This window comes from Monodon monoceros, unplaced genomic scaffold (assembly GCF_005190385.1).
Source record: "Monodon monoceros isolate NGI ecotype Baffin Bay Population unplaced genomic scaffold, NGI_Narwhal_1 Super_Scaffold_2, whole genome shotgun sequence".
Classification (NCBI taxonomy): Eukaryota; Metazoa; Chordata; class Mammalia; order Artiodactyla; family Monodontidae; genus Monodon; species Monodon monoceros.
The window spans coordinates 2,245,800-2,269,107 of NW_021703776.1; the positions used below are offsets into that span (position 1 = coordinate 2,245,800).

The window sequence follows — 23,308 nt, forward strand, 5'->3', positions numbered from 1 at the left end:
GTTTAAGCCACCCAGTCTATGATACTTTATTATGGGGGTCCTAGAAAACTAATATAGACCCCAAATTATTAAAACACTACCAAACTGTCCTCACAGCTAAAAGGAGCAGAAGCATTTACTGTCACCCAGTTATGTCTTCTGCGAGGTCTCTGGGACTCTTTAAGTCACCCGCACAGAAACACGAGGACGGCCCGCGAGAGGCCGCTGGGCTGGAGAGACCTGGCAATGGTAACAAGATGGCGGAGGTGCTTTGTCCCCACGGCAGGACGGGTGAGGCTGGTGGCCTCCCTGCAGCCTCCGCAGGCCCGGCAGCCCCCAGGCCTTCAGGTTCCTCCAGCCCTGAGGCCACTCGCCCCCGTGGCAGTTCAGTCTCCTGTGTCTGTCTGCCCACACTCTGCCACTCAGCCCTTTAAGCAGACACGAAGGCATTCTGTAGGAGTGGAAACACCTGCAGACACGGGACTTGAAGCGAGTCCCCTCCACGGTGGGGGGGGGGGGGGGCCTCGTGCCATCAGCTGGAGGCCTTAAGAGCAAAGATGGAGGTTTCCTGGAGAAGAAGGAATCTGGCCTCGAGGCTGTAGCAAACTCCTGCCCCACGGATCCCAGACTTGCCGGCCTCACCCTCACTGGAGCCAATTCCTTAAAATAAATCTCCGAATACACACACCCATTAACACCCCAACCACTAGCTGTAAGATCCCAGGATCACGCCACGATGCCCCGTAGGCCTCCCCACCACAAACACACGGCCGCGTGGGTCTGATGACTCTATGGGCCGCTGCCCGGCACCCGCCACGTCCTCGCCACCCCCCAGCCCTTTCAACGAACACGCCTCCTGCCTTCCACCCTCACTGCAGCCGCGCTTTCCTGGGGGTGCTGTTTTTCTCCCCTTCACCTCACTCCCAATGGCCTGGGGGAGGGGTCCGTGTGCTCCAGGCCCCTCCTTTCTGCAGAGGACAGCCCCCCTGGCCCCTCAGGATCCTCTCTGTGCCCCTCCCATCAGGCTGTCCCATGTCCCTACCTCCCCTGCTGTCACTGTCCTGTCCCCCGCTCACCCGTGCATCCTGTTTGCCCTATCCCGCACACCCTCAGGAACTCCTGGACGTAGGCGAAGTATGGAGACGTACTGTTTATTTTCCCCTGGAAGCTGCAAATTTAATGGGGGTTAAGAGTGCCGAAAATATTTAAACGTGCCAGTTTTACCACCTAAATATCACCTCTGAAAGTACTGGGTCGGCCAATAAGTTCGTTCGGGTTTTTCTGCGGCTACGGAAAAACCCGAACGAACTTTTCGGCCGACCCAATATTTGCCAGATGTGGTTGCTTCCCAGCCAGAAAAATACATATCCCATAAGCCCCGTTGAGTAGGCTCTCTGGGAAAAGAGAACTACAGTTAGACACAGCAAAAGGTTTGGATTAATTGGTCTCTAATAAGATATATCAAACCCAAAGCTAACATCACATTCAATGATGAGAGATGGAAAGCTTTTCCCTCCAAGATCACAAACAAGGAAGGTGAGGATGATCCTTTCACCACTTCTACTGAACAAAGTATAGGAAGTTCTGGCCAGAGGAATCAAGCAAGAAAAAGAAAGAAACTACATCCAAATGGGAAAAGAAGAACTAAAGTTATCTCTGTTCACAGATGACATGATCTTATCTGTAGAAAACCCTAAAATTTACAAACACACACACACACACACATACACACACACACACACACACATACCCTAGAGCTTAATAAATAAATTCATCAAATCTATAGGATACAAAAGTCAACATGCAAAAATCAGGTGTGTTTCCAAATACCAACAATGAAAAATCTGAAAAGGAAATTAAGAAAACAACTCCATTCAAAATAGCATCAAAAATAATAATTAAGAATAAATTTAACCAAGGCAGCAAAAGACTTGTGCACCAATTACCAAATGTCGCTATAAGAACATAAATAAGCTATAAGGCAAACATCATGTATTCATGGGTTGAAATATTTAATATTGTTAAGATAATTAATACTATCCAAAGCAATTTATAGATTCCATGTAATCCCTATCAAAGACCCACTGGCATTTTTTGCAGAAATCGATATAATGTTTCTAAAATTCATAAGGATTCTCATGGGACCCCAAATAGCCAAAAACATCTTGAAAAAGAAAAGCAAAGTTGGAGGACTCACATTTCTTGATTTTAGAACTTACTACAAGACTATGGTAATCAAGACAGTGTGATACTGGCATAAGGACAGACATAGACTAATGGAACAGAACAGAGAGCCCAGAAATAAACCCTCACACATGGTGGACTGATTTTTAACAAAGGTCCCGAGACCATTCACTGGGCAACAGGACAGTCTTTTCGACAAGTGGTTCTGGGAAACTGGATATCCACATGCAAAAGAATAAAGCTGGACTCTTACTTTACCCTACAAACAAAAATTAATTAAAAATGGATTAAAGACCTAAATGGAGAGTTAAAACTATAAAACATATGGAAAATTTTTCATGATACTGGATTTGACAATGATTTCGAGGATACGACACCAAAAACACAGGCAACAAAAGAGAAAAACATATAAACTGAACTTCATCCAACTTAAAAAATGTGTGCATCAAAGGACACTCTCAAGAGAGTGAAAAGACCCACAGAAAGGGACAAAACAGTTACAAATCATATATCTGATAAGGGCTTAATAGCCAGAATAAATAAAGAACTCCTGCAACTCAACAACAAAAAAGCAAAAAACCAAATTCAGAAATGGGCAAAGGACTTGACACTTCTCCAAAGAAGATACACAGATGATCCACAAGCATGAAAAGACTCTCAATATCACTAGTCATTAGGGAAATGCAGATCGAATCACAATGAGACACCAGGAAAATAATAAGTATGGTGAGGATGCAGAGAAATTGGAACCCTTCTGCATTGCTGGTGAGGACGTAAGGTGCAGCCTCTATAAAAACTGGCATGACAATTCCTCAAAGAATTAAACACAGAATTAACGCAAGTTCCAGCAATTCTATTTCTAGGTATACACCCAAAAGAATCGGAAGCAAGAACTCAAACGAGTACCTGTACACGCATGGTTCATAGCAGCACTGTTTACAACAGCCGAAAGGTGGAACTAAACCCAGTGTCTGTTGCCAGATGAATGGATAAGCAACATATACTATAAACAAACAATGGACTATTATTCAGCCTTGAAAAGAAGTGGAATTTTGATACACGCCACCACATGGATGGACCTTAAAGACAAACAATGCTAAGTGAAATAAACCAATCACAAAAGGACAAATACTGTATGATCTTACTTGTATGAAGTACCTAGTTTAGAGACAAAAAGTAGAATAAAGGTTACCAGGGTCTGGGAGGTGGGGGTTTTGTTTAATGGGCACAGAATTTCCGTTTGGGATGATGAAGCAGTTCTGGAAATAAATAGCAGTGATGTTTACACAGCTTTAGGAACATAATTCCACTGAGCTGCACACTTAAAATGGTTAAAATGGCAAATTTTATGTTTTGTATATTTTATCCCTATGTTTAAAAAAATTATTGATAAGTTGGCTATTCAGTGAGCTTCCTTTAATAAAATTAACAACTTTCACTAATTTTTATAACACAACCATGAGAGCAGGCAGAATTTCGATGCTAATGCTCAGAGACGTATAAAGAAGTGATTCCAAATATAGCTTTTGTTTATTCAAGCTTTTCCATTTTGATGTATCTTGACCCTTTCTCAGTTCTGTGACCCTGTGTAACCCACTTGTCTAGGAGGTGAAATTGAACCCATCCATCAAGTCCTGTATAAAAATTATCTCATAATTTGTCACCCATACCTGACAAAGACTAAAAGCTCTGTCATTATCCTGTTCTCATGGAGACTAAAAAACCTGTACCCACTCCGGACAGAAAACCTCACTTCTTTTTTTTAGTTGAAATATAGCTGATTTACAATCTTGTGTTAATTTCTGCTGTACAGCAAAGTGACTCCGTTATATACATATATACATTCTTTTTCATATTCTTTTCCATTAGGGTTTATCACAGGATATTGAATATACTTCCCTGTGCTGTACAGTAGGACCTTGTTGTTTATCTGTGTAACAGTTGGCATCTGCTAACCCCAAACTCCCAAACCATTCCCTCTCCCAGCCCCCTCCCCGGTAGCAACCACCAGTCTGTTCTCTATGTCTGTGAGTCTGAGGAAACCTTACTTCTAAATGCCCTACAACAGTACAGAGGTAATGATACACTGTGCTACTTTAAAGAGGTTAAATTTTAAATCATCCGTGGATTTAACAAAAATGGTGTGCTCCATACAGATACTGAGGAACAGTTTCCAAAGCAGGTCAATATTGCAACTTTCTATCTACGGTGATAAAAGGGATTCTCATTAACACGCGTAGAATGACGAAGAAATTGTACCAATCACTACTGTCTCTTTCATTCCTTTGATTCAAGGGACTCATCGCTAAGTTCCGCTTGCTGTCTTATTTCCATACGTCCCTTTACTTCTGAAAGTTCAGTCCTCCTGCGCGTGAATTCCGATCTAAATAATGTATGTCCCATTTCAACTGAGTTTTGAACTCGTGATAAAAATTTAAATAATCTTCTTCATAAAGTTTGCCCTGTTCTCCTTATTGGACTGTAGTTCAGAAACACAGTTCAGGCAAAGTCAAAAGTTTGCTGGTTCTAGAGTCAACATTTTTCTTAACACTGTCAATATTTACACTTCTGGACCCAGCAGCTGAACTTGAACATGCCTTTGTTCTTTTCATGTTTATGTGGTTTTCTTTTTTTTTCACTTTAAGGGCAATGTGTACTAAATTAAAACGGTACAATTGTCATAAACTTGAAAAGTGCTGCACTCAACAACCCTTTTTCTGAAAAGTACGTGGGGCGTTCCTCCCTGGAACCCTGCAGACTCAGGCTGACTCAGACGACGTGCTTACTCACGCCTTTCACATCACGACCAGCTACAGATGACACTCAGGTGGATTTCAGCTGTTCAGCACCCCGCCCGCCGTGAGGGTGACTCTGATGAGAAGGCTGACTGTGGTGGACGCAGCGGGTGCCCGGGTGGATCCTGCAGCCTCCCCGTGACCCCGGCTCAGCGAGTGCGAAGACTACACGCAGCCTGCCCCAATCCATCCCCTTCTGCTCTGTTCTCCTCGTTAGTGTTTTCGTGACCTACGGACTTGATTTCCAGGAACAACAATGGGTTGCAACCCACAGTGTGAAAACAGGGTCAGGCTGGGGCCTGCAGTCCGCACCCACCTCCAGGTTTATGGGCTGTCCTCCTGCAGCCTGGAGGCTGCTGCCCACTGGCCTGTCCATCCCCACACTGCCCCCTGCTTTCCAGGCACCTGCTCCAGACTGGTCCCTGTGCCCACCTCCATCTCTGACCCACTCTAGAAAAACACGACGCCTCTGCTTAAGGCAACCAGCCACGCCCAGGACCCCCCGAATCCCAGACGGTGTGAATGGGACCTTTCTGTTTTCAGGTAACCACGTATCCAGAATGTGCATTTAATACTGCTGAGAAACTCCGCTCCACTTCCTCAGGAAATGTTCTTTGTGCTCCCCAGAGCGTCTGTTTCATTCTTTCTCTTCTCTCCCCGCAAACGCTGCCCACCTTTTGATGCCTGCCACACCCAGACAGCACGTAGTAGGGCCTCAAGAAGCATCTGCCAACTAATAAGGCTAAACGGTATCACAGTATAATAAACAATGTGTAACAAATAATGTATAACATATAACGTATAATAGCATAAAACGAAATAGTACAATTGTTGGTGGAGAGGTTAAATAATAATAGTTTAAAAATTAAATACTGTGGTCACTTCATAATAAACTTAAATAATTACACTGTACAACTTAAACTTACACAGTTTTGTATGTCAATTATATCTCAATAAAGCTGGAAAAAATTAACAAAAAATTTTTAAAAGAAAAAACAAAAAAATTAAAAGAGAAGTTTCAAATCTTAAAATGAATCCCTGTACGATTTGTTAAAAAGAAATCTGTGCCTTTCATAAAAGGCAGAGATCCTGCCCCTTTACTAGGGAAAACATAACTGAAATGTTCACGATATTTTAAGATAATCACTTGCAGAATTGAAAGCAGAATACTTGTCTTTTCAATCATAATAAGAGGATAAAAATAAACTAGTAATACTTGAAACATCAAAGGGAAAATAGAAAACAGGCAGATGAAGAAGCATTCAAAGCAGAAAAAACTGGTTCAGAAGATGGATGACATATGGAGCAATAAATGTCAACTGTCTAATTCCCTTCTTCTGAAAATAATATTCAAAAATATGCCGATGGGCTTCCCTGGTGGCGCAAGTGGTTGAGAGTCCGACTGCCGATGCAGGGCACACGGGTTCGTGCCCCGGTCCGGGAAGATCCCACGTGCCGCGGAGTGGCTGGGCCCGTGAGCCATGGCCGCTGAGCCTGCACGTCCGGAGCCTGTGCTCCACAACGGGAGAGGCCACAACAGCGAGAGGCCCGCGTACCGCAAAAAAAAAAAAAAAAAAATGCCGATGTAAAACAAAATACCCAAAGCAAAGTGAAATAGAAAAGCTTTAAAAAGAGAGCTAGAGAAGGGAGAGACAGAACAGGCAAAGATACAAGAACACACACTCAAACACAACAATAACAGTGGCGGCAATGATAGAAAAGTGTCATTAAAACAAAGAAACACTAATCCACACAGATAAAAGTGTAATTAGTAATGAGCAAAAGCAGTATTAGGTCTTCACCCTCCAAATAACAAATCAACACTATAAACGAATCTTCAATTATAAAAATGGATGCTATGCTTCAGTAAAAAGCTTACACTAAAAGCAAACAAACCAACCCAAACCCTAAGACCTCCAAGGAGAAAGTGAGAAAAAGCGTTTGTTGTTGGACACTTGTGCTCATCACTGAGGGCAAAGGAAGGAATCACTCTGGGATCAAAAGAATGCACAACACCCTGCAATGATGAGACAGAATTAATGAATATGCATGAAAAGTGCACACGTGCAAATATTTACAAACACCTGTGAAATGATTTTAAAAAATACTAAGCCACAAAGAATATCAGTGCATCTTGCTAACACATAAAGATCTCTGAGCTAAGAAACACCTGTGTTGAGCCCCCTCCCCCCTGTGACATGAAGGCACAGACCCGATTCCACGGGTGCCAGGGTGGACACAGGGACAGCCGGCCACTGTGCCAACCCGCCCTGAGCGACAGCCAAACACAACACAGCTAGAAATTAAAAACATCTGTGTAAAAAGCAACAAGTCAGCCACTTGAAAATTAAAAACAAGCACTGGCCTAAACAGCTGGTCCAAGGAGAAAATTAATACAATAACCGTCTCTGGACAGTTAGGTCAACAAGCACCGTCCCTCGTGGAGAGAGGTAACACAAAGCAAGAGAAATGACAGGAGAACGAATACGGCCGTGACTCCTGCACCGTCTACAAAGCGAAAAAGAAATTATATAAACAATGTGAATCCAGCCTTGAACCAGAAGGAAGGAAATCTGGTCAAAAACAAACCAGAAAGCAAAACATAACAAAGTTTATGAAAATCCAAGAAAGATAATAAAAGACAAAATTCTTAAAAATACACTTTAAAAACCCACCAATACACAAAATTTTAATTAAGAAAAGGAATATAATGATTTATTTTCATCATATGGTAATTTTATGGGCATTAGTAAAGAAAGAAATCTGGTAATTTCAATGAAATTATAACTTTCATTAGAAATATATACCAAAATCAGAATAAACTAAAAAATAAATCTTACGATCAAATTGAGTAAAACCCACCCTCCTTGGCTTCCCTGGTGGCGCAGTGGTTGAGAGTCCGCCTGCCGATGCAGGGGACACAGGTTCATGTCCCGGTCCGGGAAGATCCCACATGCCGCGGAGCGGCTGGGCCCGTGGGCCATGGCTGCTGAGCCTGCGCTCCGCAACGGGAGAGGCCGCAACAGTGAGAGGCCCGCGTACCGCAAAAAAAAAAAAAAAAAAACCCACCCTCCTTCCACCTATATATTTCCAATATAAAGAAAACCATGTACTTGTTTAGACCAGGCCCTGGGCTAACTGTGTCTATGGATTTGTGTGTGTATGATTCCCACTGTTTACAAGGGGAAATGAGGCAGGATGGTCAAGGTCCCAGGGCTAGTGATGGGAAGGACTGAGGAAGGTAGGAGAGCTCAGTCCAGAAGTCCACTCCCTTAACCAGAACCCAACAGTCCTGTGGTTTTCAGATTATGAACAGACAGCACAGGTATCACCTGGGAACTTGTTAAAATACAAATTTCAGCCCAGACCTGGGCCTACTAAATCAGAGACTTTGGGGATGAGGCCTGCAAAGCAACATGTTTTTCAGGACTGTCAGGCGATACACTCGGGCCGACCCGGCGCCCACCACTGGGCTGCACAGCAAATCCATTCCGGGAGTTTTTAAAACTCCAGTTACCTGGGCTGGACCCCAGACCAGTGAAAACAAGATCTCGAATTGGGAGAAGGGGCGTTGTTTTAAGCTCCTCGGGCGTTTCTGATGTTGAGAACCACCGCTCTCATCTTTTTCTTTTACAATTATTATTCCTTTTTTTTATGATGTTGGCAAGGGGAAAAAATGGGAGAAAACTGCAACAAAGCTTTGAAGGATCACGCCTCTCTTTCTGGGGGCTGGGTTGGGGGGACCCTACAACTACAAAGCTGTTTGAAGTGAAAAATACACTCAGCTTTCAAAATGGCCATAACTGAACGCTAAGGGCTAGATTCCCAACTGGAAGCTTGTGCCCCGTCTGTTTTTGCCTTTGAAAAATCTATTATTTTTTCCCTATGCAAATATAAAGAATCCCTTTTAGAAGGCCGGTTTTCACCTTTCTCCATCAGGCATTGGTGGAAGGGCAGGGGGAGAGTGCAGGTTAAACAGCCATCAGAACGACCTGCAGCAAAGAATGACCCCATCATTGCAAACCGTGTGTCCTTAGGGACCAGGGTCTAACTCTGACCACGTGTGCGAGCAGGACCTAGGACTGCACATCTCAGCGCTTGGAGAGACTTGTTTGAAATATGCTATTTGAACTGTATGATCTCACTTACACCTAGACTCTAAAAAACACAACAAGCTAGTGACTATAACAAAACAGAAGGAGACTCACAGATTCAAGGAACAAACCAGTGGTTACCAGTGGGGTCAGGGGGCAAGGTAGGGGTAGGGGATTAAGAGACACAAGCTACTGAGTATAAAATAAATAAGCTACAAGGATGCATTGTACCACACGGGGAATAAAGCCAATACATACCCTCAACCAGGGCACTGGACTTTTGAGACACGTCCCCACCTCTGCGGCAGGGGCGTGCGGGCATGGAGGTTGTGCGTCGGGCACAAGACGGGATTGCTAAGCCGATGCTCAGACGAGGTGGCACCACTGGATGACATCAGGAGACAAGGGAGGGAGGACAGCCACAGAGGATGGGCAGGCTGCACAGGGCAGAAGACCTGGGGACAGCACTGGACACAGAATCACAGGGACCTGCACGCACACCACACACTGTCCTGCTCACGCCCACGTCTGCAGAGACAAGGAGGACACCCGCCTGCCTTGGGTAAATGTGTGCCCTGGACAAGGTGAAACCCACACGGGCGCAGTGAAACCTAGACCACTCTGACACCTGTGAGCGTGGCCATCCCAGTGTCGCAGATGAGGGCACAGGCTCTGAGATGCTGGGTGACCTGCCCAGGGCCACACAGTGACACAGGACCTCACGGACAGGGAACCACTGCGGGCCTGAGAGTCAGAGCAAAGGACGGATGGGGTGCCCCCCAACATTATGGGATCCTGCCCGTGCACGACCAGGGGACCTTGGAGGAGGGAGGATGGGGCAAGAAGAAAAGCCATTATAATTTAAAATGTGGATTACTCCCTAACTATCTCTGTCTGACTTACTTCACTCAGTATGGCAATCTCTAGGTCCATCCATGTTGCTGCAAATGGCATCATTTCATTCTTTTTAATGGCTGAGTAATACTCCACTGTATACAATATATATATATGTACCACATCTTCTTTACCCATTCCTCTGTTGATGGACATTTAGGTTGCTTCCACGTCCTGGCTATTGTAAATAGTGCTGCAATGAACACGGGGGTGCATGTATCCTTTCGGACCATGTTTTTCTCCAGATAGTTTGGGAATGACATGTACACACTGCTATATTTAAAATGAAAAACCAACAAGGACCTACTGTATAGCACAGGGAGCTCTGCTCAGTATTATGTAACAACCTAAATGGGAAAATAATCTGAAAAAGGATACATGTATGTGTATAACTGACTCACTTTGCTGTACACCTGAAACTACCACAACATTGTTAATCAACTATACTCCAATATAAAATAAAAAGTTTAAAAAATGTTTTTTAATTTTTAAAAATGTAGATAACTTACATAGAGATCTAAAATTGGGGTCCTTTGAAAAGAACTTATCTTCTCTTATATATATATATATATATATATTTTTTTTTTAATTCATTAATGTTTTGTTTTCACTATTGACATCTTCACTTATAATCCCTGATTCTTGAGGTTCATGAATCACTATAAATTACTGACTGCCTCTGGGTAACTTCCAAGGGACAGATCTTTGCATATTAAAATTATAAAACAAGAAACAGAAATTAAGAGACTAAATCAATTAAGTCAAAAAGGGGAAGGACTTCCCCAGCAGTCCAGTGGTTAGGACTCAGCGCTTTTCACTGCCGTGGCCCCAGGTTCAATCCCTAGTCGGGGAACTAAGATCCTGCAAGCCTCGCCCACATTGCCAGCCACACCACCCACCGTCCCAGAAGCACAATCTTCACGTGGGAATAAGTGACGTTACCACCAGTGGGAAACAGAACACTCAGATGTGTCCTTGCTGCCTACAAACCTGATTGCGTAATTCTTGAGAAAGTGGTTCAAACTTCATCAGAAAAACCCAGGATGCTCTATAAAACAGCCCTTGGTTTTAAGTACTTTACAAAATATATATACACCAAAATCCTTCCAATCAACACCTAAGAGGAAAGCACTGTCACTATAATAAAACACAGACCACTGACTAGAGACTTCTTTTCTCCTAAAGAAAACTTGAAAAAAAGCCCCAAGAGGTTATATCTAAATCACACTTCCCAGATTCTGGACTGAGGTCTCTCGTTAAATTACAAAATGCTGAAGATGGTGGCATCAGAGCTTCTTAATTTCATTCTTTCAGAAAGTGAATCTCATAAAAGGCCTGAGCTTCCCCCTCTTCCCGGCCAGCCCCGAGCCCAGTGCTGGAGCTGGGAGAGCGTCAGGTGCCTTGAGGACGGACGGGGGCACCTGCACCCACACGCCCAATGGGAGCAAACAAGCGGCTGCACCGCAGAGCTGCCCATGATGGCAAAATGCTGGAGACAACCTCGCAGCCTAAAAACACGAAGCTGCTTGGATTACAAATACTGATGTGGCAACAAAAAACAAGGTGCAGTAAAATGCTCTGCACTTAAAAGCTTTTGCACAGCAAAGGAAACTATAAACGAAACGAAAAGACAACCTACGGACTGGGAGAAAACATCTGTCAAAGATGAGACTTACAAGGGATTAATCTCCAAAATATACAAACAAGTCATACAGCTCAATACCAAAAAATAACAACCCAATCAAAAAATGGGCAGAAGATCTAAAGAGACATTTTTCCAAAGAAGACATACAGATGGCCAAGGTTCATGAAAAGATGTTCAACATCACTCATTATTAGAGAAATGCAAATCAAAGCTACAATGAGATATCACCTCATACAGGTCAGAATGGCCATTATCAAAAAATCTACAAACGATAAATTCTGGAGAGGGTGTGGAGAAAAGGGAACCCTCCTTACACTGTTGGTAGGAATGTAAGTTGGTGCAGCCACTATGGAGAACAGAATGGAGGTTCCTCAAAAAACTAAAACTAGAGCTACCATATGATCCAGCAATACTACTTCTGGGCGTTTATCTGGTGAAAACCATACTTTGGAAAGATACGTGCACCCCAATGTTCGCTGCAGCACTATTCACAATAGCCGAAACATGGAAGCAACCTAAGTGTCCATCGACAGACGAATGGATAAAGAAGATGTGGTACATATATACAATGGAATATTAGCCATTAAAAAGAATGAAATAATGCCCTTTGCAGCAACATGGATGGATCTAGAGATTGTCATACCGAGTAAAGTGAGTCAGGCAGAGAAAGACAAACATATGATATTGCTTATATGTGGAATATGAAAAAAGGTACAAATGAACTTATTTACAAAACAGGAAGAGACTCACAGACATAGAAAACAAACTCATGGTTACCAATGGGGAAGAGAGGCGGGGAGGGATAAATTAGGAGTTTGGGGTTAACAGATACATACTACTATATATAAAAGATAAACAACAAGGACCTACTGTATAGCACAGGGAACTATATTCAATATCTTATAATTAACTATAATGAAAAAGAATCTGAAAAAGAATATATATATATATATATATATATAACTGAATTACTCTGCTATACACCTGAAACTAACACAAGATTATAAATCAACTATACTGCAATTAAAAATAAACAAACAAATAAACAAGATGGTTCCCTAGGCAGGTGCCCCAAGGTATCGGGGGCGACGCGGAGCAGAGAAGAGAAAACAGAGGGTCAGCACTCCTGCCACTGGGGTAGCAGAGACCTCTCAGGAGAGTACTGACAGCCAGCAGCAGGGCAGCCCTTGGGGGCAGGGGCTTACTTTCCCCCACAAGACCCTTTGGACCCGTAAAATGTTGCACTAAGTCCCTGAATCACCTACCCCCCAAAAAAGTGAGCTCGATAGCTGTATTTTAATTCTTAGAAGAACTGATGCAGCCCGAGCTTCTGAAACTTTGCCATGATTGTTAGTGAATCCAGCAAAGTATATCATTTTTTTTTTTTGACTGTCATAGCATCAGATTCATATAAACTATGGGTCAGAAGAGCAAGCCTTGCTTCTGCTTGGTCTACAGAGCAGAAAGGAGCAGAGTTCAGGATCTGAAGTGCATTTCAGAGAGGGGCCTGGAATCCGGTCACAGCACACAAGGCCACCCCGAGTGACACTGGGGACAACAGCTGTAACGCTGCCAACTGGCAGCGTGTCCTGTGTTGGGATGTTTCCACCAGTTCTGACCAGCATAGATGCTGGACTTACTCTTAGATTTCACGGCCCTTTCAATACATCAGTCTAACCCTAACCCCCAAGCCCTGCCTTGTCCACCACCTTGACAATTTGGGGGCAAACAAATAATCTTATTTTTAAGTCTTTTAATTCAGTGTTTCATCAATTCACACTTAGCAAAAAGCCCTGACATGTGAAGCCCTTCTAAGCTCTTGCTGGGGAGATGTCGTCTTGGCCTAGAAATGTCTCGGGGGAGCTCTCAGTCACAGCTCAGCCTGGAGACCCTAAGTGATCCTCCCGTGGAATATCTATTTCTGAGCTGTATTCCCCCCTTCCAGAGTCCCCCACACGCCGATCCACCAAACCCAGGATTCACACATCCTAAGTCACTCTCCAGGGTGGAGTTATCAGGTGTCCACTCTCGTTCCCATGGGAGATGACACGGGTTCATCTAACAGTGACCATCAGGCCACGGGGGCTGGAAAAGAGGAGATGCTCCAGGAGGCCACTGTGCATCCCTCCCCTGGGACCAGGGCTGGAGCTTCAGGTAATCTTCCGCCCACAGCGCCTGTGATGAACACACAGTCAGGGCTGCAAACCTGCTCACGTTACTCTTGGCCAGTAGCACAAGGTGAAAGGTGACCAGGCTACACGACTACACAACTGAACAGTGACCGCCATCGAGATTAACCTAATGTCACGCTGCTAGGAGACCCTCTAATTCCAGGGCTCTGACTGCCTAAGGCTGGATTTGGTAACAGCAGCCTTGGAATTTTAAGCTTCTTGAAGATGTGCTCCTTTTTGTTGCCTTAAGGGCCCCGGGGCAGGGGATAAGATTGGGTTTATTATATCTAGTTTAGTTACAGGAAGTGTCCATAGCTTCAAAATAACCCAAATAAATTCACTTTAAATACAACAGTTTTAATTAAAAAATAAAGTCTTCAGGGGCTTTCCTGGTGGCACAGTGGTTAAGAATCCGCCTGCCAATGCAGGGGACACGGGTTCGAGCTCTGGTCCGGGAAGATCCCACAGGCCGCGGAGCAACTAAGCCCGTGCGCCACAGCTACTGAGCCTGTGCTCTAGAGCCCGCGGGCCACAGCTACTGAGCCCACGAGCCACAACCACTGAAGCCCACACGCCTAGAGCCCATGATCCGCAACAAGAGAAGCCACCAAAATGAGAAGCCCGCGCACCGCAATGAAGAGTAGCCCCCGCTCGCCGCAACTAGAGAGCCCGTGTGCAGCAATGAAGACCCAACACAACCAAAAATAAACAAATAAATAAATAAATTTATTTATTTATTTTTGAAATCTCAAAAATAAGAAGAAACTCTTCCTGCCAATCACAGGTGCTTCTGTGGGCTCTCCAGCCCCTGACACCATCCTACGCGAGTCGCGTTTTCCGAGTGATGCCACGGCACCCAGCCAACCACTCCCAGCTTCTAGCTCCGCAGGGACGTGGCTTAAGTGTCCTCTCCCCACCCTGCCCTCTGGGGAGCACCTGCCGCAGCTCCCACGCCCCCATACGGGTCCCGACTCGCCAACAGCTGAGTGACGCCCCAGTACACCTGCCCCTCCTGTAGGGTCCCACCCTGGTTGATGGGTCATTAAGTGCCCCCCTCCCCCTCCTCCACTCTACGGACCTCTGCAGAGTCGGGCCCCTCCCTCCTCTGCCCCGCTGGCCATTCTCAGTACCCCGGGATCACCCCGCAGGACCCTGATTCTTAACTCTGGTCTCACACTAGAATCCCAGGAGACCTTTCCAAATCCCGCTCCAAGCCCCACATCCCAGTCCCTCGAACTTGCCTGCAGCCAGACCTGGGCACAGGTACTTTACCTAAAGAACTGTCCAGGTGACCCGTGAGGTGTGGTCAGAATGAAAGGTGGTGGATCCGGCTGCAAACCCCCCACAGCCCGGAGCTCTCCGGGTACCTGCCCTCGAGCTGTGTCGGAGTGTTCTTAACCCAACGACCTTAACTGGGAACACAGGTGCTTTTTTATTCCAATACGGCTGGAAACAACCTAAATGCCTGGCTCTAGGGACACGTGCGCAGGTCAGTATGTGTGCGTGTAAGTACATGGACCCCACATACGTGCGCACATGCCTTCGGGGTACCCGAGGGAGTTGATGTACACAGGGTGGTGGCCACGAACAGGATGCTGCTTGGAAGTTTCTACTCTGTGGGGAAATTCCTAACCCCCAGGGTTATTCCTTTCTATCCTGCAAGCCAGTTCTCCTCCTTGCTCTCCCCAAATCCACTTGCCAGGCCTCTGCTCCTGAATGGGCTCTGCCCGGGCCAGGGAAACAGGTCAGCCCCCGGTCCCACCCACATCACCGCACCCCCTGCCTCCTGGGACTCCAGGAGGCCATGTCCACTGCTGCCCTCCGCCCCCACCGGCCCCCCGCCCCCAGTCTCCTTAGCGGGTGACTTCCCAACTCCAAGTCCTCTAAATAGCGGGGGTCCCAGCACCCATGGCTCAGACCTCCTCCCTCCCTCCCTCCCTCCCTGGGCTCACCCATCTTCATCACTGTAAATCCATGGGAAGCCACGGGCGCTCTCGCCAGGCCTTCACTGCCCACTCGCCCTGAATTCTACAGCCACACACACAACTGCCCTGCCCCCCCACCACTCAGCTGTGCCCCGGCCTCTCAAACCCAAGTGTCCAAAGTCAAAGTCCCAGCCCTCCTGCAGTCACCACTTCTGCATCCCAGCAGAAACGCCTCCGTCTGCTTGCTCGGCCAGACTGGGATGCCACCCTGGTTCCACCTTCTTCCACAAACCCCTGCAACGGATCCAGACTCCAACCACTTCCCCCGACTGCGTCGGGTCCAAGCACACCATCCTGCTGCCGGGTTTCTCGGCACGCTTCCAGGGACCCGCATCCCTCTCCGAGTTAGAGTAATGTCCTCAAATTAGGCTCTGCATCCCCACCAGCCTCTGCTGGGATGACGTGGGAGGGGACGAGGGGAAGACACGGAGGAAGGGGAGAAGCTCTGACCCGAGGACCACAGAGGAGGTCAGGCCAGGTCTGAAAAGTATGCCATCCCACTTCTACTCAAGGGAACAGCTCTGCTGGATCAAAGCCTCAGAGAAGTACAGGAGGAAAAGAAAACCACTTGGCTTCACATAAAACCACTGATTCCACTGTGAGGTCTTTTCACAGTAAAGGGACACGGGCAGCGGGCATGCTGCCCTGTGAAGAGCAAAGACAAGTGGGCAGAGTTAAGGCCAGTGCAGACTCGTGTCCAACGCCCGTGACCCGGAGGAGATTCCGGCCCCGCTCACCGTGGTGCCACCCCGAGTGACTGACTGCTGACACGGGGCGGGGTTGTCACCACCACTGCCCTGCGCTTCAAATCCACGTGAAAGACCGGATCACTCACTGCTCCCTTAAACCATTTCCAGCTATTTTAAAATGCAGCCTATATTTACCCCAGGTAAAGTCTTCCCAGTTTAGATACAAACTAGCCCCAAATGTTAGAGGAAAATTTATCTGAAGGGTTTAATCTGCAAGAGATGAGCTAAATGTATGTACCCAGCTTACAGAAAACAGGACCCGGGAGAGGTCCTCTGGCCTCTGTGGGCAGACGTGAATAACCTGCTACCTGGGGGGGAGGGGCGAGGGGGGCAGGGCAGAAGCAGACCCCCATTAATAACAAACACATCGCCCTCACCATCCTTGGAGGTCCCGGGGAGCTGGGTAATTAATGAAGTCCCAGGTAGGCAGGTGGGTGGGTGGCAGGTGGGGCTGCCTAGAGTAGCACAGAGTCTGGGGGACGGGGGGGGTGCACAACCAGGAGGGGACACCCGAGGGGTCCGGGAAGCCTGCCCAGAGCCCTGCCCAGACTCACTCGGCAGGACTGACACCCGGGCACAGGCGTGGCCTCACAGGGAGATGGGGACACACCTGACATCACACGCTTCCCGGCACCTGAGCCCTGCGCGCCCCGGGCAGCGGTGCGACACTGGACAGTACACACCGACCTGTACATCATCCCACGAGGTCGCGATGGACACGAATAAGGACTGCGGTGTGCAGGGAAGGCTGCCTGGTGGGTGTGCGGGTTGAGCTTGGGAAAGCGGAAGCAATTGGGGAGAGGTAGACACAGGCAGCGGATAGAGCACCGACGGCTGAGGCCGGTCCAGGGAAAACACAACGGCATCCATTCCAGCCACAGGCTCTGAGGTCAAACAATTCTGCTTTCATGGACAAGGCAAAAGGGGAAAAGCTACTGTGGCATTTCTTTCAAAAACATCCTGCAAAATCACAGCCTCTGCTTTAGGAAGTAGTGCTAAATTAAAATACATATTTGAAAAACCTCTTGTTTTCTCCCTCAAAATAGGTTGAATGGGTTCACACTCCACAAATCTAGATGAAGCTAAAAACTCTTCAAACTCCAAAGTTCTAGATATTTACAAACATATTAATCTATTTTGTATGAAATTTGGCTTTGGATTACAAAATCCTTTATTGTATAATTACAAAATGGAATTTTAAATTGTTTTGTTTCAAAACAGAAAACGATCTGTATCTACTCTGGCCATGCCACGCCCACATTATCAGAGTCACTAAAAATAGGCACAAGGAGTTTTTCTTCTGGAGTTTGCATAATTCGCAGGATCTGTCATTTTCAAGGCAATATTTTCCTCCATTGGTTCTAAGAACTGCAATAGCTAAGAAAGTAATTCTCTCGTGGTGAAGTCACCCGAATCCATCGTGTACCCTCTGGGCCTCACACACCAACTCGTGTGTCTGGGGAGTAATTCGTCCAAATAACCCTCAATGGTGCAAAGAAACAGCACCTTTGGAATGTTCCCTCTTCCCTGCTCCATTCCGTCTTCGGACCACAGTGCTGTTACTTCTGAAAGCATGAAACGCCTTTAAATGGAGCTCTTTTATCAGTTTGTACTTATCATAAACCTCATTGCATGATATTACATTCCTCCACCTGCCTGTAATTGAGACTCTAACTTGAAATAAACCAATCCTCCTTTCAACTAAGAATGGACTCGAAAGGCCTGTGGGTCCCGGGGCTTGTGACTAATATTGCCACCCGGCTGCCCCCACTCGCAGGAAAAAAAAAGGAAAATCTGTTTCTGGAAAACAGCTGGACTGTCTGGCCTGCAGACTACCCGGGAGCCCGGTGGCAGCTCTCCATGAGGAAGCTCCCTAGAAGGAGCCCCCTCTGCTACCCAGAGAGCCAAGCTCCACCAGGAGGTACCACAGCAGAAAGCCCACTGCAAAACTTCAAAGGTGACCATGAACAACATCTTGGGAAATGTGGCTCTGACCATTCATATGTCAAACTATTTGGAAAGCTGAATGCACTACCATCACTGGATAAGGACCAAAGATCAAAAACAGGAGGTTTCCTTACTGCATCTCTCCTCGTTTCTACCTGAGCAGGTGCACACGTGAAGGTTCCCATTGCCATTCTCCTTCAAGCCTCCACTGCCGGGCAGCCCTGTTCAGCAGAAGCTTCCAAGGTTACAAACAGGTTGAGACATCGAGCAGGGCTGGGGTACGCTAGCCTTAATTCCAAATAACCAACCGCAGGCAGAAATACACAGGTAGTTCTCAGGCTTAGGGTCTGTCTACTCCTCAACATGTCGAGCCAAGTCAAGCCCACTGTCAAGGCCAGAGGGCTAAGTTTTTTGTTGTTTTTTTTGTTTTTTTGCCTCTCACTGTCGTGGCCTCTCCCGTCGCGGAGCGCAGGCTCCGGACGCGCAGGCTCAGCGGCCATGGCTCACGGGCCCAGCCGCTCCGCGGCATGTGGGATCTTCCCGGACCGGGGCACGAACCCATGTCCCCTGCATCGGCAGGCAGGCGGACTCTCAACCACTGCGCCACCAGGGAAGCCCTGGGCTAAGTTTTTATACCACAGAGACCCACGAGTCCCCAGTCTAACGTTGCTGGCCGCTTTCCCAGGAGGACAAAGACAGCTGACACCCGAGATGACGGAGCTCTCCAGGCCGCAGATTCTGCCTGCACGGACCTCCGCGTCCCGTCCCGTGATAACTTGCTGCTGAGATGGGGACAGGGCCTCCCAGACCGCAGTCTGGGCTGTCTGAGAAGAAAGCTAAAATAAGTTCTCTATGCTCCCAGGAATCATCTCTAACCATCTGAAACATGAGTAGAGTCAACAAAATAAGGGTGGACTCAGGGCATCCACAGCGCTTTGACCCCTAACACTACGGTCAGACTCGGCAAGAATTAGAGAGGTGGAGGTCCACACACGTCTAGAGCTGTAAGGTGGGGGACCTCTCTGTCCCGGTGCCTCGTCACTGCCTCAGCTGGCCTTGGACATCGCCTTCCTGACCAGTCCTACCCCTGCTCTCTCCCAGACCAGAACGCAGATGACCTAGCCGGCAGACCCACAGCCATGCCCCAAACCGGACACCCCAGACTTCGGCAGGAGGAGATGAGGTCCAGACAGGAGGATGGAGGGAGGGCAGGGCATTCCTACGAGCCTAGAAAGAAGGACCCGCGCAGTAAAGAATGCAGCTGCATCGAAACTGCAAAAAAACCTGGAAACAGTGCAAATGTCTACTGATAGGTGGATGGATAAACCCACTGTGATGGAGTCACACCAAGCACTACTCAGCAATAAAAAGGAACAAGTTCTTGCTACAACATAGACGCATCTCAAAATAACGATGCTGAGTCAGAGAGGCCAGACAAAATAAATCAGTCGCCTTAATGTAACATTCTAGAAAATGCAAACTCATCTATTGTATCAGTTTTGGGTTACAAATAAATTTTAGCAATAGGAGATCAGTGAATAGTGGGGATGGGCTGTATCTAGTTTATTGGTGCCTTGGTGTCCTCCTCTATAAAATGGGTAGAGTTTATACCCACTTCAAAGGCTGTTGTGAAGATGCCACGAGTTAATCTACAGAACCACCAGCAAGAGCCCCTGACACACATGTGCACAGTGTACTCTGTTACTGTCGCTGTCCTTTGTGTCACCGTCATCCGGTGTCTGCACCTCCTCTCTCCATAGAGCACATGCTCTGCATGGCTATCTACTGCCCACAGCTCCTACTATCTGTGGACAGTGCCAGGACCAGGCCAGGCATGACTCCACCACGTCCTGTGACATCAGGGGCGTCCTAGAGAGATTGAACCTGAGCTGATCCCTATTACTCACCTCAAATAACACACCAACTGCTTTTTGCCTGTAGTGCACTTTGTCCAAATTTAACTTCGACATTGATTGTCACTGCTTAAAAGCACGAAGCTTCAAGAAATAATGCCTGTTACCTTACACTTAAATACTCAAAGAGCCAACATTCTCAGCAATTTATCAATACTTAATATTTTAGAGGACAAGTTGAGTTGTCTTGAGAAGCTCTTGCCTTGTAGATATACTGGTCGTCACCAAAATAAGGGCACCAAGATTTCCTGAGTGGCCATCAGATCTTCTCCCAACTCAAACGAACGGAAACAATGGCAAGAAATAGCTTCTGGTTTTGAGTCGGGGAACGATGGCAGAGATGAACTTGCAACTCGAAAACAAATGGGAGCCTGATTAGTTACCAGCCGTTAAATGACGGTTGAGTCGTAATCCTTCCAGTCTGAGTCCTCAAGATTAAAAACTGCCCACTTTACAAACACTGGGCTTCCAACAGGTATCGGCAGAATTCTGACATTCAGCTTCATCTTTCGGCTGAACCTCCCAAGGAGCCAACGATTGATTCATCTCTGACCCTCCTCCTGAAACTCAACTACTGTGTGGGGATAAGAGATACTGAAGAGGAAACCCTGAAAGCCAAAGTCGGGAGATCCAGTCCCAGAAAGGATGGACACAGCACTTCTACCAGCAGAGGAAGTCTGCAAGGGGCGGAGAGAACGGCAGCCTGGGGGCCTCAGGACACGAGGAAGAGCCCAGCGGTAAGGGCCTGGGCTTCTTTATCACCCCCAGGACAGCACGTGGCAGGAGTCTCCAGCCGGGAACCACTCACAGGCTCAGTCAACAACAGCGCCAAGACAAAACTCTAATTCAGAAAGATACGGGCACCCCTATGTTCATAAGCAGCGCTATTCACAACAGCCAGGACATGGAAGCAACCTGAATGTCCACCAACAGACGGATGGATGAAGAAGATGTGGCACATACATACAATGGAATATTACTCAGCCATAAAACAGAGTGAAATAATGCCATTTGCAGCAACATGGATGGACCTAGAGATTGTCATACTAAGTGAAGTAAGTCAGAAAGAGAAAGACCAATACCATAAGGTATCGCTTATACGTGGAATCGAAAATATGATACAAATGAACTTATCCATGAAACAGAAACAGACCCCACAGACATAGAGAACAGACTTGTGGTTGCCAAGAGGGAGAGGGGGTGGGGGAAGGAAGGATTGGAAGTTTGGGATTAGCAGATGCAAACGATTACATATAGGATGCATAAACAACAAAGTCCTACTGCATAGTACAGGGAACTCTATTCAATATCCTGGAACAAACCATAATGGAGGGCTTCCCTGGTGGCACAGTGGTTAAGAATCCACCTGCCAATGCAGGAGACACGGGTTCGAGCCCTGGTCCAGGAAGAGCCCACAGGCCGCGGAGCAAGTAAGCCCATGCGCCACAACTACGGAGCCTGCGCTCTAGAGCCCGTGAGTCACAACTACTGAGCCTGCGCGCCTAGAGCCGTGCTCCACAACAAGAGGAGCCACGGCAATGAGAAGCCCCCGCACCGCAAGGAAGAGCAGCCCCCACTCGCCGCAACTAGAGAAAGCCTGTGCGTAGCAACGAAGACCCAACGCAGCCGAAAATAAACGAATAAATAAATTTAGTTTTAAAAAACCACAATGGAAAAGAATATGAAAAAGAATATATTTATATGTATATTTTTTAAAAAAGAAAAGCTCCAAGAAAGCCTGTTCCCACCACTAAAGAACCTAGAAAAGGATGCCCAACAGAACCAGAACCTTTTCTTTTTTTTTTTTTTGCGCGGTACACGGGCCTCTCACTGCTGTGGCCTCTCCCGTTGCGGAGCACAGGCTCCGGACGCGCAGGCTCAGCGGGCCCAGCCGCTCCGCGGCATGTGGGATCTTCCCGGACCGGGGCACGAACCCGTGTCCCCTGCATCGGCAGGGGGACTCTCAACCACTGCGCCACCAGGGAAGCCCCAGACCAGAACTTTTTCAATGACACCCACACTACTCCAACCACAGGCCAGAGGAGAACCGCTCCCACCCACCCCCGTTTCAGCAGGAGGCAGGAGCCAACTGCCCTCCCCTCCCCGCCCTGGCTTGGAGGAAGCAGGCGGCCATACTCAGATCCTCTGCCTGATGCCAGCCGGCCGGGTAGGGGTTGATCTTCTACCTCCCACCTGGAGGAAGCAGACACCCAGCTCCCCTGCAGGGGCAGTGCCAGCTTTGCCTCCAGCCCTGCCCGCGTCAGGAGGGGAACAGGAGGTGAGAGGAGGGGCCAACTGGCATTTCTTCCCCCTCCCCCATCTTCCGGGCCAGCAGGGTCCGGTGGGAACTGTGTTCCACTCCACAGTGAGAAGGCTGAGCACCTGCACCTGCTCTCGGGGGCCCAGGGGTGCAATGCTCTGGGAAGGCGTCAGTGGGGCTAAGGAGCTGGACTCACACGCATGAGTGGTGAGGGGTGTGGTCACCAGGGGGCATCCAGGGCCCTGAGGCAGCAGACATCCACCCTGCAAGGCCCGTGTCTGCACATCAACAGGGAAGCTCCCCGCCAAGAAGGTTACACAGGATCCAGTCACCCAGTGCAAACCCAGGATGCCCGGGACACGAGTGAAACCCACCTGTCGTACCAAGTACAAGGATAACTGCAACTCATGAGAAAAGACAGTCGAGAGACGCAGCCCTGGGAGGACCTCAGAGCAGCTGTCATAAACATGCTTCCACGAGAATCACAAACACTCTCGAAAAAAAAAAGCAAGCTGAAGAGCTACATCTCCCCGTGACTCCAAAGCAGGGAGAAACTGATTATTTCTCTTCCTTCAGTCTTAGTGACTTTTAGATTCTTTCCCTCAGAGAATAATGCGCTAAGATAAGATCCCAACATATCTGGACCCAACAGAGCAAATCAGACATTTATTGGGATCCTGCCACGTGTGAGG

General features: G+C 47.4%; 1 protein-coding gene across 5 annotated transcripts in view; it reads right to left on the minus strand.

Annotated features, from left to right (window-relative positions):
* GRB10 (growth factor receptor bound protein 10) overlaps nucleotides 1-23,308 on the minus strand; it is a 198,498-nt gene that overhangs the window by 135,928 nt on the left and 39,262 nt on the right. Inside the window, exon 1 of one of the 5 annotated variants that reach the window (XM_029233728.1) lies at nucleotides 4,954-5,096. The exons of the other annotated variants lie outside the window; for them this stretch is intronic. The gene's annotated coding sequence lies outside the window, so the exon portion shown is untranslated. Of the gene's footprint in view, nucleotides 1-4,953; nucleotides 5,097-23,308 lie in introns of those variants that run through there. 5 annotated transcript variants of the gene reach the window in all.